Source organism: Siniperca chuatsi, linkage group LG20 (assembly GCF_020085105.1).
Source record: "Siniperca chuatsi isolate FFG_IHB_CAS linkage group LG20, ASM2008510v1, whole genome shotgun sequence".
In the NCBI taxonomy this organism is placed as follows: domain Eukaryota; kingdom Metazoa; phylum Chordata; class Actinopteri; order Centrarchiformes; family Sinipercidae; genus Siniperca; species Siniperca chuatsi.
In genome coordinates this window covers 19,945,297-19,959,318 of record NC_058061.1, presented here as the reverse complement: position 1 = coordinate 19,959,318, position 14,022 = coordinate 19,945,297, and the positions used below count along the sequence as shown (strand labels likewise).

General features: G+C 38.3%; 1 protein-coding gene across 4 annotated transcripts in view; it reads right to left on the bottom strand.

Moving 5' to 3' along the window:
• The window catches only part of LOC122867907 (urotensin-2 receptor), an 80,734-nt gene that overhangs the window by 25,747 nt on the left and 40,965 nt on the right, over positions 1-14,022 (bottom strand). The window contains exon 4 of one of the 4 annotated variants that reach the window (XM_044179351.1): positions 6,247-6,567. The exons of 2 other annotated variants lie outside the window; for them this stretch is intronic. The gene's annotated coding sequence lies outside the window, so the exon portion shown is untranslated. Of the gene's footprint in view, positions 1-6,246; positions 6,568-10,503; positions 13,358-14,022 lie in introns of those variants that run through there. One more of the 4 variants, XM_044179349.1, reaches the window with a different exon arrangement.

Below are 14,022 nucleotides of genomic sequence, written 5' to 3'. Positions count from 1 at the left end.
GATTTAAGATTTGCCTTAAATGTGTGTGTGTGTGTGTGTGTGTGTGTGTCTGTGTGTGTGTGTGCCCGTGGGAGACACAGACTCATTTACATACAAGTCATTTAGTCTTGTCTCTGGAAAGCTTTCTATTTGTATTTGTAGACGTGGCATACTAACTGAAATTGTGGCCTTCCCAGAGAAAATTTGTCTCACATGGATGCTAAACATTAAAATATTCAGATTTATTAATCATCCAGGTCTAACCCTGTGGGTGCTCTTTCTTAGCTTTCATCACTTGTTTTAGACATGTATTTCTCTAGTTACAGGTTCTAGACTCTCTGCCAGATATCCTTATTTCTATCCCTCACCACTTCAAATGTCTCGATTACTCTTCCCCTCCTCCCATCTCTCTCTGATGCTCACTCCATCTGTCTTTCACTCCCCACTCTGCTGGCTAGTTTGTGTGTGAGGGTGTTTTATGAGGTTAAAAGGTCCATGCAAGGGGCTGTGGTCTGCTCAGACATCATTTGCCCCCCCCCCCCCCCAGATTGGCTCAAGCTCCATCTATCCTTGTTGCCTTTCTGGAGCCCCTAATGTCAAAAGCACCTGAGTGTGTGAAAGAGACAGAGTCTCTCTTTCCACAAACGCCTTCCACATCCCTCCAACATCACAAACAACTAACTAACCCTAACAACTCCAGGAGTGGTTCTGTTGCCACAGGAGAAGAGCACAACAGTAAACCCTGAGCTTTCCTGCCCAATTTAGAGCTCACTGCTCTGCCCTCCAAAGCTAGCCCCCAAAGAACCGCCCTTAACCTTTTTTTTCCTTACATACCCACCATATATGGTGTTCATTATCACCACCTCCCACTGCTATATGGGCCTTAGTGGACTCACATTCACCTTGATAGAAGTTTGAACATCTTTGTAACTTTTTAGCCACGTGAAGCTCTAGGGATGGCAATGTCGGATGGTGGGTCGGTCCACCACTTTGATTCAAACTGAAATATCACAACTATAAGATAAACTTTAGTAGAGTACTTATTCCCTGCAGAGACATTGAACTGTATTGGCTTTGGCAATCCTCTGACTTTTTATCTAGCGCCATCATCAGGTTAAAAGCTGCACTTATCAATAATTTTATATTAAAATCGGGTGAAATTACTGTGTAATGTGAAATGGGTCACATAAAGAGAATTATTACCCAACTCTGCAGTTCCCCTCTACTCTATGGAGCATTTTAGCACAATTGTTTTCTCTGGTAAACCCCCTGTACATTACTTCTCCAACTCCAAATGACAGACAGTCACAGTTAGCGACTAGCTGGTGAACATGGTGGAGCATTTAGCAGGTAAGAACCAAATATTTCCTTCAGCAGTTGGTGGAGACCAAAACAGAGGTATAAGAAGAAGGAATTGCCAGAAACACAACTCCAAATGAATACTCATGTTTCACCGTCAATCAGTCCTGTCCAAGAAAAAAACCCCAGATAGGAGGAAATTGTGGATTTGTGCTATTAGATGTGCCTTTGTCCCTGGGGAAGTCAAAGAATGGCAACCATCAAAGTAACATTTCACATCTTTGCAGCGAACATCAAGGTAAACTCCAGTAAACATGGAGTATTTTAATGATTGTATTTTTAGTCATTATATTGTTACGTAATCGTTCTGACATGGTTTGTTTTCATGGACTGACACAACCAACTAAGTTACAGTGGCCTTGACGAGTTACGCTAGCTAACAGTTATTTATATAGCGCAAATTCATGACAGAAGTTTTCCCATTGCACTTTTCCCATGGAGCAGGTCTAGACCGTACTCTTTATTATATTAATGCTAACGCTGGTGGCATTGTAAGGGGATGGATTCTCCACAAGATATGTGTAAACATCGCCAGTGGAGCTCTGGCAGGGACCATTTTTAGTGATTAAAATACTGCAGTGGGTGCTGTATATGGATCGTAAGTGCCCAAAACATGCAGTTTGTTCACATATCTTTGTTTTTCTGCTTTTGAGAGGTGATCTAAATATTCCTGGCTATACTTTGTGTTTAGTGCTAATTAGCGATGTTTGTGTGTTAACACACTGAACTAAGGTGAACATTGTTAACATTATACATGCTATATATATATATATATATATATATATATATATATATATATATATATATATATATATATATATATATTATACATGCCATTTTGAGCATGGTCACATTTATTTAACTTCAGTCTTGTTATTACAACATCCATAGGCTACTGTAATTATGCTACTTAAAGTACTGCAAATGTCTGATGCTAGTGGTTTTATAGTTTAAAATGCAACAATGGATTTTCTTGTTGTCTGTGTAAATACTGATGGCTATTAAACTAATAATAAGCAATAAAAATAAATACCATGTCCTCATATTCGCTGCTTGCACTGCTTTAACCTCAGTGACACTGATGGTGTTGTATTGGGCCAAAGAGTACAGTAAACACTGTATAGTACACTCAGCATCCGCTAATTAGGCACAGCTACTAATTTATTCTAACAGATGAATCGCTCAGACAGTGACTCATGCATAAATAAGGCATGAGTATGAAAAATGCAGGCGGGGTGAAGAGGTGCAGTGATGCAGGGAATACACTACAAGACTAAAAATCTCCATTGATTTTGGCAAGAATGGAGTGGGATTTTGGCAAGGATGGAGTTTACTGATTCTTTCAACTGCAGATCTGCTCACACGATGATTAGAGAAGAACAGAGAAACACATATGAATAATTTAAGAAAAAATCCTGCTGAATCAGGCCACGTTGAATTGCAATCCTGCAAAATCAGCATGTATTTAAAATACTGTCTGAGTATACTATATAGTATATAAGATAACTTCTGTTATGAATTGGCGCTATATAAATAAAATTGAATTGAATATTATGTATATAAAAGCATTGATAATTAACTGAACTGACATTCACTGATGATCTGGAAAATGCAAAGATACTCAGATCACAATCCTTGTGGGATTGTAGACTTGACTGGTGCCTTAAGAAACAAATATCCCTGGGCTGCAGCCCTGTTGCCAACATACCTCATTGACAGCAGTGCGAACAAAATGACAAGATTACACATGTAATTTTCCAGATAAACCACATTCACAGAATTAGACTGAGGGAAAAACTACTCTGGCTGTACACAATGTATTTATCAAGGGTAGACTGATTGCTTTATTGTATGGAGGCCTGGTGATGGTGATGATGGATTTCACAGCAGGAAGCTCCCCACAGTCAAATCAGGCCAGCACTCAACACAAGAAAATGATAAATAACAAGAAAGGCTACTTTATATTTTACAGTTAATTTTCCATTTCCAATACACTTATTACAATTGTCAATTTAACCATTACAATTATCTATTTTAACTTTCAATTTCACTCTACATATTAAAATTGCAATCTCATTATCTGCTCTCTTAAACCTACATAGACAAAGAAACACCTGGACATAGTTTTATATTTTTGCCCATTCTGAGCTTATATTTTCATTCAGTATCAAGTGTTACTGATACTGATACTGTACATCATGTGATTCAGGGGAACCTACCCTTTCTTTCTGGTGCAGTGTAAAGTCACCATCACCTTTGTGTGAGCATACCATATTTGACATAAAAACAAAACGGCCAGTGAAAAAAAACTTGTGTTTTATTGAATAACTCCATAGTCAACCAGGGAATTTTTGTTTTTATAATGTGAAAAGTTGTATTTAGGTGTTTTGGAGCTCTGTGTTAAGTTAGTGCAAAAATACCTTTTACTCAGTGACTTACAGCCATTAGTTGGATATTGTCCTGGGTATTTTTTATATTTTGGTCAATATCACCTCTGAAAGGCAGTTGTTTACTTTTTCAAAAATAATCTTTTTATTCCTCACTGCAAACACTAACACACACACACACACACACACACACACACACACACACACACACACACTCCAAACTGATTGACCTGATTGTCGTAATGGGACTATTCAAATTGCATGGGAAAGTGGAGAATTTCATGATTATATCATAAGCGGTTCCAAAGTTATTTAATGTTTTGTAGAACATGTCTAGCTTAGCATCAGTGCTTAAGGGAATTTTTCTTTTTTCTTTCATGCAATCATGAACTGATCTCTAGAAATTACTCTCTGAAAAATTGTTCCTGCCTATGCTTTTCAAATGGAGACTTCCAGCAGAAAACTGTGCTCACCATGGCTCAGGAACATGACTGAGAAGTCAGTTTTGTCCCTAGATTTGAAACCAACAAAGCCTTTCCGATGTGGAGCACCACGATGTTGCCTGTATTGTCAGCAAATGCTGCATGATGCTCTTGAGTCAGCATAGCCCAAGGTCCCTGTGTTACAGTTCCAGCACCTGCATGCCTCAAAACGTCCAGGTTGTTGTAAAAATCTCCTACATGATAAAAATTCCTACATGATACTAACAAGGTAAACTTGTTAGTGGTTGTCCATGCTTTGATTCAGGACCAATAACACTGCAAATGATATGGGCTCTGTATACAATGTATACACACATTTACCAGAGTGCTTTTAATAAAAGCAGCAGCATTCCATTAAGCCTCAAAGGACATTTTTAAAATCTAGATTAAAAACAGTGCAAAGTGTAAATGTTTCCGTTTGACACTAGGGTACTGACAATATTGGATGTTTCCAGGTGATGGATCACTTGATCCTTGTATTTGCTGACTTAAGGTGACACAACAAGGACAATGCTATATTTGTATTCTTTTTCCAGAGTGTAAACACATCACTGAACTGGAGGATTACAGCACAGTCAACTATGGTAGATAGCGGCATGATGTGAAGGAGGTGAAAAAGGACAGAGATGGAGCATAGAAGCAAAAAATGCAAAAAACTACAAATAGTGGACAGGAAGAGAGCAGACAGTGTAACTGGTGACATTCTCACTATGGTAAGGGAATGCATGTATTTTTTTCTTTTTGCTGTAGTATTGCAATTTCAATCTACAGACCCGCTTCGTCTGTAGATATAAGCGGCTAATTCTACGGTAATGAAAACACAATGCTTCTTATTTTCAGCTGATGAAAACATAGAAATATTATATTCTATTTCTGCCAATAGTTCCTCCTACACACTGGACCTTTAATTACATAAGTCATTTGGTCAGGTCTTTACGTTTATGCCCAGTAACTCTATTTCTTCATGTTAAATAAACTGTGTGTAATTTGTGTTGCACTGCACTATTTTTTATCCTTTTTTACTGATCTTTTAAATTCAGCCATAGTTTTCTATTTGTTTGAGCTTTTGTTAACTCAAAAGCCACATGGTATTTGCTTTTGCAAATGCACCACTAAACACTTGGGAACACAAAGAAAACTCAAGATATGGGATAGTAAAGGAGACTTTGTTTACAATCTTATTTTTAACTAGTAATAAGTCTAGTTTTTACTCTGCTCATGGGTGTAGTCTTTGTTTAAGCTCCATGTCTGTGCATTCAGATTTATATTTCAGCACTTAAACTGAGAACCCTCAACAACAGTTTTGGAATTATCTCATGAGTAATCACGCATTGCAACAGCTTTGCTGGGAGTAAGACATTACATGGTGAGGTGAGCCACATGCCACTATAAAAAACTGAACCATAAGCCAGTTTGTAATGCATTGAAATTTTAAGATTTTTTTTTCTTTTTCACTTCTAAACACACTACATGGTTTGCTTTTCATGTAAGACTGTTTCTCAGGGTTTGAGTTCCAGTTCCAGTGCTAGTGCTTGCGCTGTTATCATTGCTCACACTGATTCTCATTTCTCTCCTTTTAACCCTTTAACAGTCACACTGAGAAATACATTTGCAAAAAAATATTTGTTGGTAAAATTGGGTTCCTGGCTCCACATTTAGCAACTTTTCATGTTTTTTTTTTCAGATGACCCATTCAGGCGGTGGGTATGCAAGTCAACCAGTTGGTTGCCCAGTTAGGGTAATTCTAGGCATGAACTAACAAGTATTCAATCAATGGAATTTTTTCATTGTGCGACTAAAGTTGAAGTTCATATAAAAACATTACAGACAGTAGACTATGTTAACAATGTTCATCAGTTTATTAAAAAAATGTTTTTTCTATTATAACACATACAAGAAATGCAGTGTAAAAAGTCAATGTAATGTAATAGAAATCTAAAAATAACAGTAAGGTGATAAACTAAACTAAACTAAACTAAATAAATACAAATAATGATAAAAATAAATAATAAATCTAGTAACAACATCTGTATAAAATGTATGGTAAAAGATGAACAGTCAATTTAATATAATAGAAATCTAAAAATAAAAGTAACATGATAAAATAAATATAACAAAACTAAATAAATACAAATAATATATATAGTAACAAAATCTGTATAAAATGTATAGCAAAAGACGAACAGTCAGTGTAATATCATAGAAGTAGAACTGACATTAGCTCCACCCCATAAACGTTTTTAACAAGGTCGAACTGCTGTCGAACCACTTCACTGCAACGACTCTCTCTGATGAACAGAAATCGACCACACCTCGGCCTTGCTTCACCATGTCCTTGTCACTCATCAGTGTTGCACCACCTGAAAGACATGGAAATATAAGATAATTTGTTTCTGTATGTCTCCGAATTATACCTATATAAAAAACCACAAGAATGTGTATCGTATACAGTATCTGCATCAGTAGAGAAACATATATGTACATACATGCATGGTGTGTGTGTGTGTGTGTGCACATTCCTGTGTGCACGTGTGGTTGTGATTGTACAACAATTATATATATAGATATAACATATCACTGAGCGGTTTGACGGTACCCACACTTCTTATTCCCAGGGTGGTGTGCAGCTTCTTTACCAAGTTGAAGCTGGTAAAGAAGTTGTTGTAGAACACCACAGTTGCCTCTTTGTGTGTGACGGTGTTGCAGAGAATTGAGACAACCTTGACACCTAGAAGGAGGTCTTCCAACCCAGATGTGCATGCTCTTCCTCTTGAATGTTGAAGAATGTTGTGGCCTCTTGGTAAAGTATGAAGTTGTGGATAATGCCTGAGGAGCTACCCTGACAGAAGATCTTGAACCCCCAGTTATCCGGCTTGTACTTGTTGAGTGTACTGCCAGAGTTTGCCAGCTCTGGTGCCCTTGTACACCACCATCACTTCATCAACACTCTTGCATGTTGGGTGGGTGGGTGGGTGGGGGGGGAATGAAGAGGCATTGTTCTCTGAACATGTCAAAAAGAGGGCGGATCTTGTGGAAGCAGTCAGTGCTGCCCTCCATCTGGAAGTTGTTGTTGAAGTGGACAAATCTTCATAGCACTTTAAAACTGGCATGGTATCAGTCACTGGTGGTAAGCGTGACTCATAGGCCCAGTAATCTTCCAGAGACAGAAATCCAAAAACACCCATGTAAAGCAAAACTGACAAAAAGTGCCCGTCTGTTGAACAGAGTACAGGTTGGACTGCTCAGTGCTCAATCATCTGTTCAGTGAAAAACCTTGTGAAATATGCATGTATAACACACTGAATAACACACAACTATGCAATTAGATAACAGGAGAGAGAGATCAAGGTTACTATAGCAAACACAACATGGCTATTTAGATAAATATACTACTGTGCTAAATAAAACCCAGGTAGATAGGTATGTCTATCCCTTCAATTACAACCTCATATACATATTATATTATATAGAGTTTTATAGCTAGCTACCCATCTAGATAGCTGTAGCTATAGCTATTCAATGCATAATGTTCAATAAGGCTCAGCTCCAATGGCTACGGCAGAAATAATGAATACTAGCTCATAGAGTATCTTATTATGTTAAAAGTAAATGGCTTTATAGAAATGCCAATCTGAAGGTAAAACACATACCATAGAGTCTAGCAAGGTAATTGGCGATAAAAGTTACATTGCGATCTTGCGCAGTGTTTATGCTGAGCTAGTGTCAGGTTCAGTTTACCATAATTAGGCAACTCGACCTAGCGGTCACACACTTTTTCCCCAGTAGCATAGAGACAAATTATATTGTCACATTTCTGCCATTCAACAAAAATATAATTGTTCTAGAACATGGAATCTGATAAGATTTTTTTTCTTACCTCAACTTTCAGTGTCACAAAGAGCAGTTTCCAGCAATCCACTTCTGTTTTTTTCTCAGCTTTCAGACAACAATATCTTTTTACAACATTGCCACCCACTGGATATAATTGGCATTACACACTCTAATCAATAAGGGGAATAAAGACAAACAGCCAAGGACGGGTTTTGTCGAGTTTCAATTACAGCAATTTGACCATGAAAAAAGGTTGACCGTGCGGTTGCAATACAAGTTTAAGGGTTAAATCCATGTGTAAATATTTAAACAAAAAAACACAAAATAAATCCCAGATCTGTCTCCCACCCTCGCACCCATCTTTTTCTAACCCCTGACAATAATCTCATGTCCAAATCTTGGTTTAGCCATTTAGAGCAGACGCTTCTGAGATGTAACATACCCCAAGCATTATTCAGGTCATTTATTTAGAATAGGTGCTGCAACCTCCACTGCCATGCAAGATCTAAAAATGGGTCCAATATTTACTTTGATGACTATGGGAAAACCCCTGGATCAAGAGTGGGCTTTTTAAGAAGAAGTTTAATTACTACTAATACTACTTTAATTGCTATTTTTAAAAGACTGTGGGACATAGCCTGTTAATAAAGACAGATTGATCATATCCAGTAAAGAAGTGCTAACTATAACATTTTAAAGCAGCCTAGTTGGAATGGGGTCTAAGAAACAGGTTGATGGCTTAGATGAAGAAATCGTTGAAGTTAGTTGAAGAAGGTTGATAGGAAAAGCAGTCTAAATATATATCACGTTTCTAAGGTTCCTATGTTTGAAGATAAATTGGTACCGGTTGAGGGCAGGACGTGATGAATTTATTTCTCTGATAGTTAAAATTTTATCATTAAAGAAGCTCATGAAGTTGTTACTATTGAGGCTCAATAGAGCTGTGACTCTCTGTCAGCCTGGCTACAGTGCTGAAAAGAAACCTGGGGTTGTTTTTCTTTTCCTCTGTGAATGATGAGTAGTAAACTGCTCTGGCATTATGGAGGGCTTTCCAATATGTTTTAAGACTATCTTGCCAGGCTAAACAAGATTCTTCCAGATTGTTGGAACTCCATTTAATTAAAAATTTTCGCGATGTTTGCTTTAATTTGCAGGTTTGGGGGTTATACCATGGACCTAACCTTCTGTTTTATTATCTTCTTTATTAGAGGTGCAATATAATTGAGTGTTGATCGCAGTGAGCCCGCAGCAATCCTATGTTATATTGAGACATAGCATTGAATTAAATGCAGATGGAATCGCTTCCTTAAATTTAGCTATAGCACTATCAGACATCTAGAGTAGGAGTTTTTGCCTAATGGCATGTAGTCCAGTAATAGGAGTTCAAAAGTTATTGAATAATGGTCCAATAATGAAAGATTCTGTAGAAAGACTATTAAATGTTCGATTTCAATGCCATATACCAGAACAAGGTCAAGGGTATGGTTAAAGCAGTGAGTGGGTTTATGTACACAAAAGCCAATCGAATCTAATATTGAGATTAAAGCAGTACTAAGGCTATCATTTTCAACGTCCACATGAATATTGAAATCACCTACAATAATTACTTTATCTGTTTTCAGGAATAAACTTGATAAAAACTCTGAGAATTCAGATAAAAATTCAGAATAAGGACTAGGAGCGCGGTACACTATGACAAAAAGAATTGGCTGTTGTGTTTTCCAGGTTGGGTGTGAAAGACTAAGAACAAGGCTTTCAAATGAGTTATAATTTATTTTAGGTTTAGGGTTAATTAATAGGCCTGAGTCGCTGATGGCTGCAACTCCACCTCCTCGGCCGGTGCCTCGAGGAAGCAGTTAGTTAGTTAGCATATTAGTATTAATATGACTGGGCGGAGTGGATTGATTTAGGCATATTCTTCATGACCCAGCCAAGTTTCAGTAAGACAAAATAAGTCAATATGATTCTCTGATATAAATCGTTCACTAGTACAGCTATAGATGACAAAGATCTGATGTTTTAGTGTCCACATTTAATTCTCCTATTTTGTTGTGCTATTTCAGCGTTGGTAATTTTGTTTAGGTTTTTATGTATAACTCCTCTTCTGTTAACTTTTGATTTTATTTATTTAAGTGGTCGGGGGGAAGACACCATCACTAAGGAGTTTTGGTTGGGTAACTGCTCTAATGGAAGCGCAGAGAAGCTGCATCTCTGCCTCCTGGTCTCAACTCTGAGTTGTCATGGTTTTGGTCCACAAATAAACTCTGCCAGATTTCTATATATAAGAGCTGCTACATCCAAAGAATGAATGCCATCTCTACTAATCAGACCAGGTCTTCCCCAGAAAGTATCTACAAAGCCCACATCGTTTGCTGGACACCACCTCAACAGCCAGCAAGACATGTGGCTAAACATGTCATCACTGGTTGGATTTGACAGGGGCCCAGAGAAAACTACGGCGTCCGACGTCTTTGCATATGTACACACCGACTCATCTCAAGTTTAATTCAGTTTAAAATTTTAATTAATGTATATCTATCTTTAGATTAGATCTAGATTGTTTATCTGGTTGGAAAGCTATGTCGGCAGCACTGCAGTGAAACCAGACTGATGGTTAGAGATCAAATGTTGCCAGCTCTCGTGAGAGTGTGTGGTTGAGTCAGAGACAGGTCTCAATCAAAGTTAATTTTCTCCTGATTTGTCTTTCTGGAAAATGGCTTTTTAGTGTCAGAATGTTAGGAAGAGATGTGGTTGAAAAAATGGGTCCAATATTTACTTTGATGACTATGGGACGAAAGTTCTGGCATAATCTGTGCTCATGTTTACTTCACCTATTGGATTGTATAGTCTCAGGACCAAGCTCTGAGGCCTCCTCTGCACTCCATGAAATATATCCCATCGCAGTAGCATGTCCCTTGTAGGGGAAGTTCTGGCAACACAAACGCATCCCAGCGCAGTGCAACAATGAAGCAGTCACCCAGTCTTGAAATCATGCCTTTCATAAGATGCACAATTTCATAATCACAGCTGTCACATGACAGGTCATGTTAATGTCATTGCTGATTCCCGTTTTAACTTCCAGGTATTAAAGAGCCTTTGCCCAGAAACCAGCCTAACGCCCATAGCAGTTGCCCCTCCAAATCTTAGCCCCGCATTAAATCAGCTTTCCCTGCAATCATATCTAGAATCAGCCAGGTTTTACATGAGAAAGGGTCTAGCTGCGTCTTCCCTGAAATCCTATGATTTTTGCTTGAAAAACCCTTGCTTTGCTCTGTGTTTCTCTGACTTTGTCACTAAAGCCTGTTACAGTCAGTATTGTGCATTTATTTGTCATTGCATGGATGCATTGGACGTACGGCACTACAAGCCACAGTATAGAAGAGGCCTAGTTGCTGGTATCCTATTGATCCTAGATGTTTTGATCCATCTTGTCCCAGCCTGTTATCAAAGACAGCCATTAAATTGGTATTTAAAGGTATTTATAAGCTTCCCCCTCTAACTTTGATAATACTTCCCCATTACCCTCTCTAGCTTGCATAAATGCTATCAGTCTTGAGACTTGGTTGTTTTTCTCCCTATGTAGACTCACTCCTTGATTGTTCCTTCCTATTAGCCTTTTACAGGTTTTTAAGAAACAGGGAATTCACCACTTCTTCAAAATCATTCGACCCAGCTAAAGACGTTACCTTTTCAGATTTAACTTTTGACCCAGACTCTCTAGTCTTTTCCTCAAACACTCTAAAGCTGGAGATGCTTCCACTGTTATCATTGCTCGCACTGATTCTCATTTCTGTCCTTTTAAATCCATGTGTAAATATAAAAAAAAAAGAAACCAGACCTGTCTCCTGTCTCTTCTCGCACCCATCTCTTTCTAACCCCTGACAATAATCCCATGTCCAAATCTTGGTTTAGCCATTTAGAGCAGACGCTTCTGAGATGTAACATAGCCCAAGCATTATTCAGGTAATTAATTTAGAATAGGTGCTGCAGCCTCCGCTGCCATGCAAGATCTAACAACAGCTTCTGCATCAGCGAAGCTCAAAGATCCCTAAGGCCTTAGATAAGCTATTGCATATAACTGGTTGTTGGCGGTTCATGTTGTCTGATCTTTATTTTGCTGCACTCCTAATTACCATCATCAGGTCATTGCTGTCCTCTCTGGCCAAATCCATTTATTGCTGGTTTTCTGTCTCTATGCCTATTATTCTAGGTCTTTACCATCCATCTGCCATTGCTGGCTGACTGTTCATTGCAAGCAATGCAAGTCTAAGTGCCAAAGACTCTAAACACTATCTTTACTTTATTTATTTGTCTCTCCTGATTGAACTTACTGCTACAGCATACAATGATATTTTAGACATAGATGAGGTGCTTCCAATTGTGTGGCAACAATTCTGGGAAGGCCCTTTCTTGTTTCTACATGGCAATGCCCCCATGCACTAAGCCAGGTCCATAAAGGTTTTCCCAGTTTGGGAATAGTTAGTAGCCGTTCATTGTATTTACATTTTTAAAATACCTCTCTGCATAGTACTAGTAGTTAGTTGGTAGAGTCCGCCATTCCTGTGCTGGATTCAAATTGCCTAAACGAGGGATTTACAGGAAACAATACATGCATGTAATCCAGCGTTTCTATTTGTAATTTTATGTCATTGATATCAACCTGTCAACTGTTTATAACGTTTTAATACATTTATTACAAGACTGTTACAAGACTGAAGTGATAACTAGATGATGACATGAAACTGACAAGCACATGTAATTACACTGAGTTGAGAGTGGATTTAATATAATTGATTTTTACATTTTACAGTGTAGACGAGTCTGGTATAAAGAAACCGTGGAGTAAACTGGGAAAGTTATCAGGACTTGCTCATTTTTGCTGAAGCAAGAGAAATGTTTGGTTTGCCCAAGAATACAATTGTTTTTTTTTTTTTTTTTTTTTACAGTGTACCTTGTTTGGGTGTCCACATATTTCTGGTCATGTAGGGTGAGTGGTTGAGAGAGAGAGAAAACTATAGAGTTAAATTAAGCTCACAGGCTGTTCTGTGAGCACACATCCAGACATCCTATTGATTATATCAGCTTTTTATGACCGTGATTTATTGCACCAGATTAGCCCGTGTAGAGTGTGGATCCCTCAACAAACAGCCACACACAAACAAATGCAAATACATCTTGGTTTACAGTAATGGAAGATCTCTTTGTTCCCATGGATACCAGTTCAACCCTCCACTGGTAATAGGACAGGAACTCAAATATGTTAGTGGAGCTTCTTGGTATCCCTGTTCAACCTGTCCTTGAATGAGCCTGATTGATTTTCTGTGTTTGGACAAGGAGATGGAGACACACAAGTTAGGCAACTGTACCAAATGAGAGACAGAGACATAGATTGATAGTAAACAGACAGAGAAACAGTAAAAAGTGATGCAAAATGGGCACAGCACTAGGTAAAAATAATTCAGTGTCTTAGAGTCTGGAGAAGCAAACAGGGAGCACTTTGTTTTTAAATAATGTATCCTCCTCATTTACAGTCTTCCTGGTCTCATGATCAAACATGCTCCTGCAGCCAGGGAAAGTCTGCTGAGGGATGAAGGTATCAGGCTTAACCCTGCCTGGCCTTGGAGAGGCCTTTACAGCAGAATGCACCCGATTCAGAAGAATCATTTTTCCATGATAAATAATTCATCCATTTTGACATGATCTCAGTGAATCTTGGTCCAGTGCCAACTGTGTGATATCTCATGGACAAGAAGCCAAGTCTCCCTAGCAATTGTTCCTACTGGACAATTCTGTAGAACGATGTACTTTCAAGGACAACAGACCTTTTTTCATGGCCTTTTTTAGTCATCACAGCAGGAAAAGCACAGGTATAAGTAACTAATGGTTGTATTCAGGTGTGCCAATTCCAGGGCCCTGCTATGGCTTAGAGGCACATTTAAATGACATGGTGTTATTAGTTGCACTGTGGAAGGAAAATATTCTAC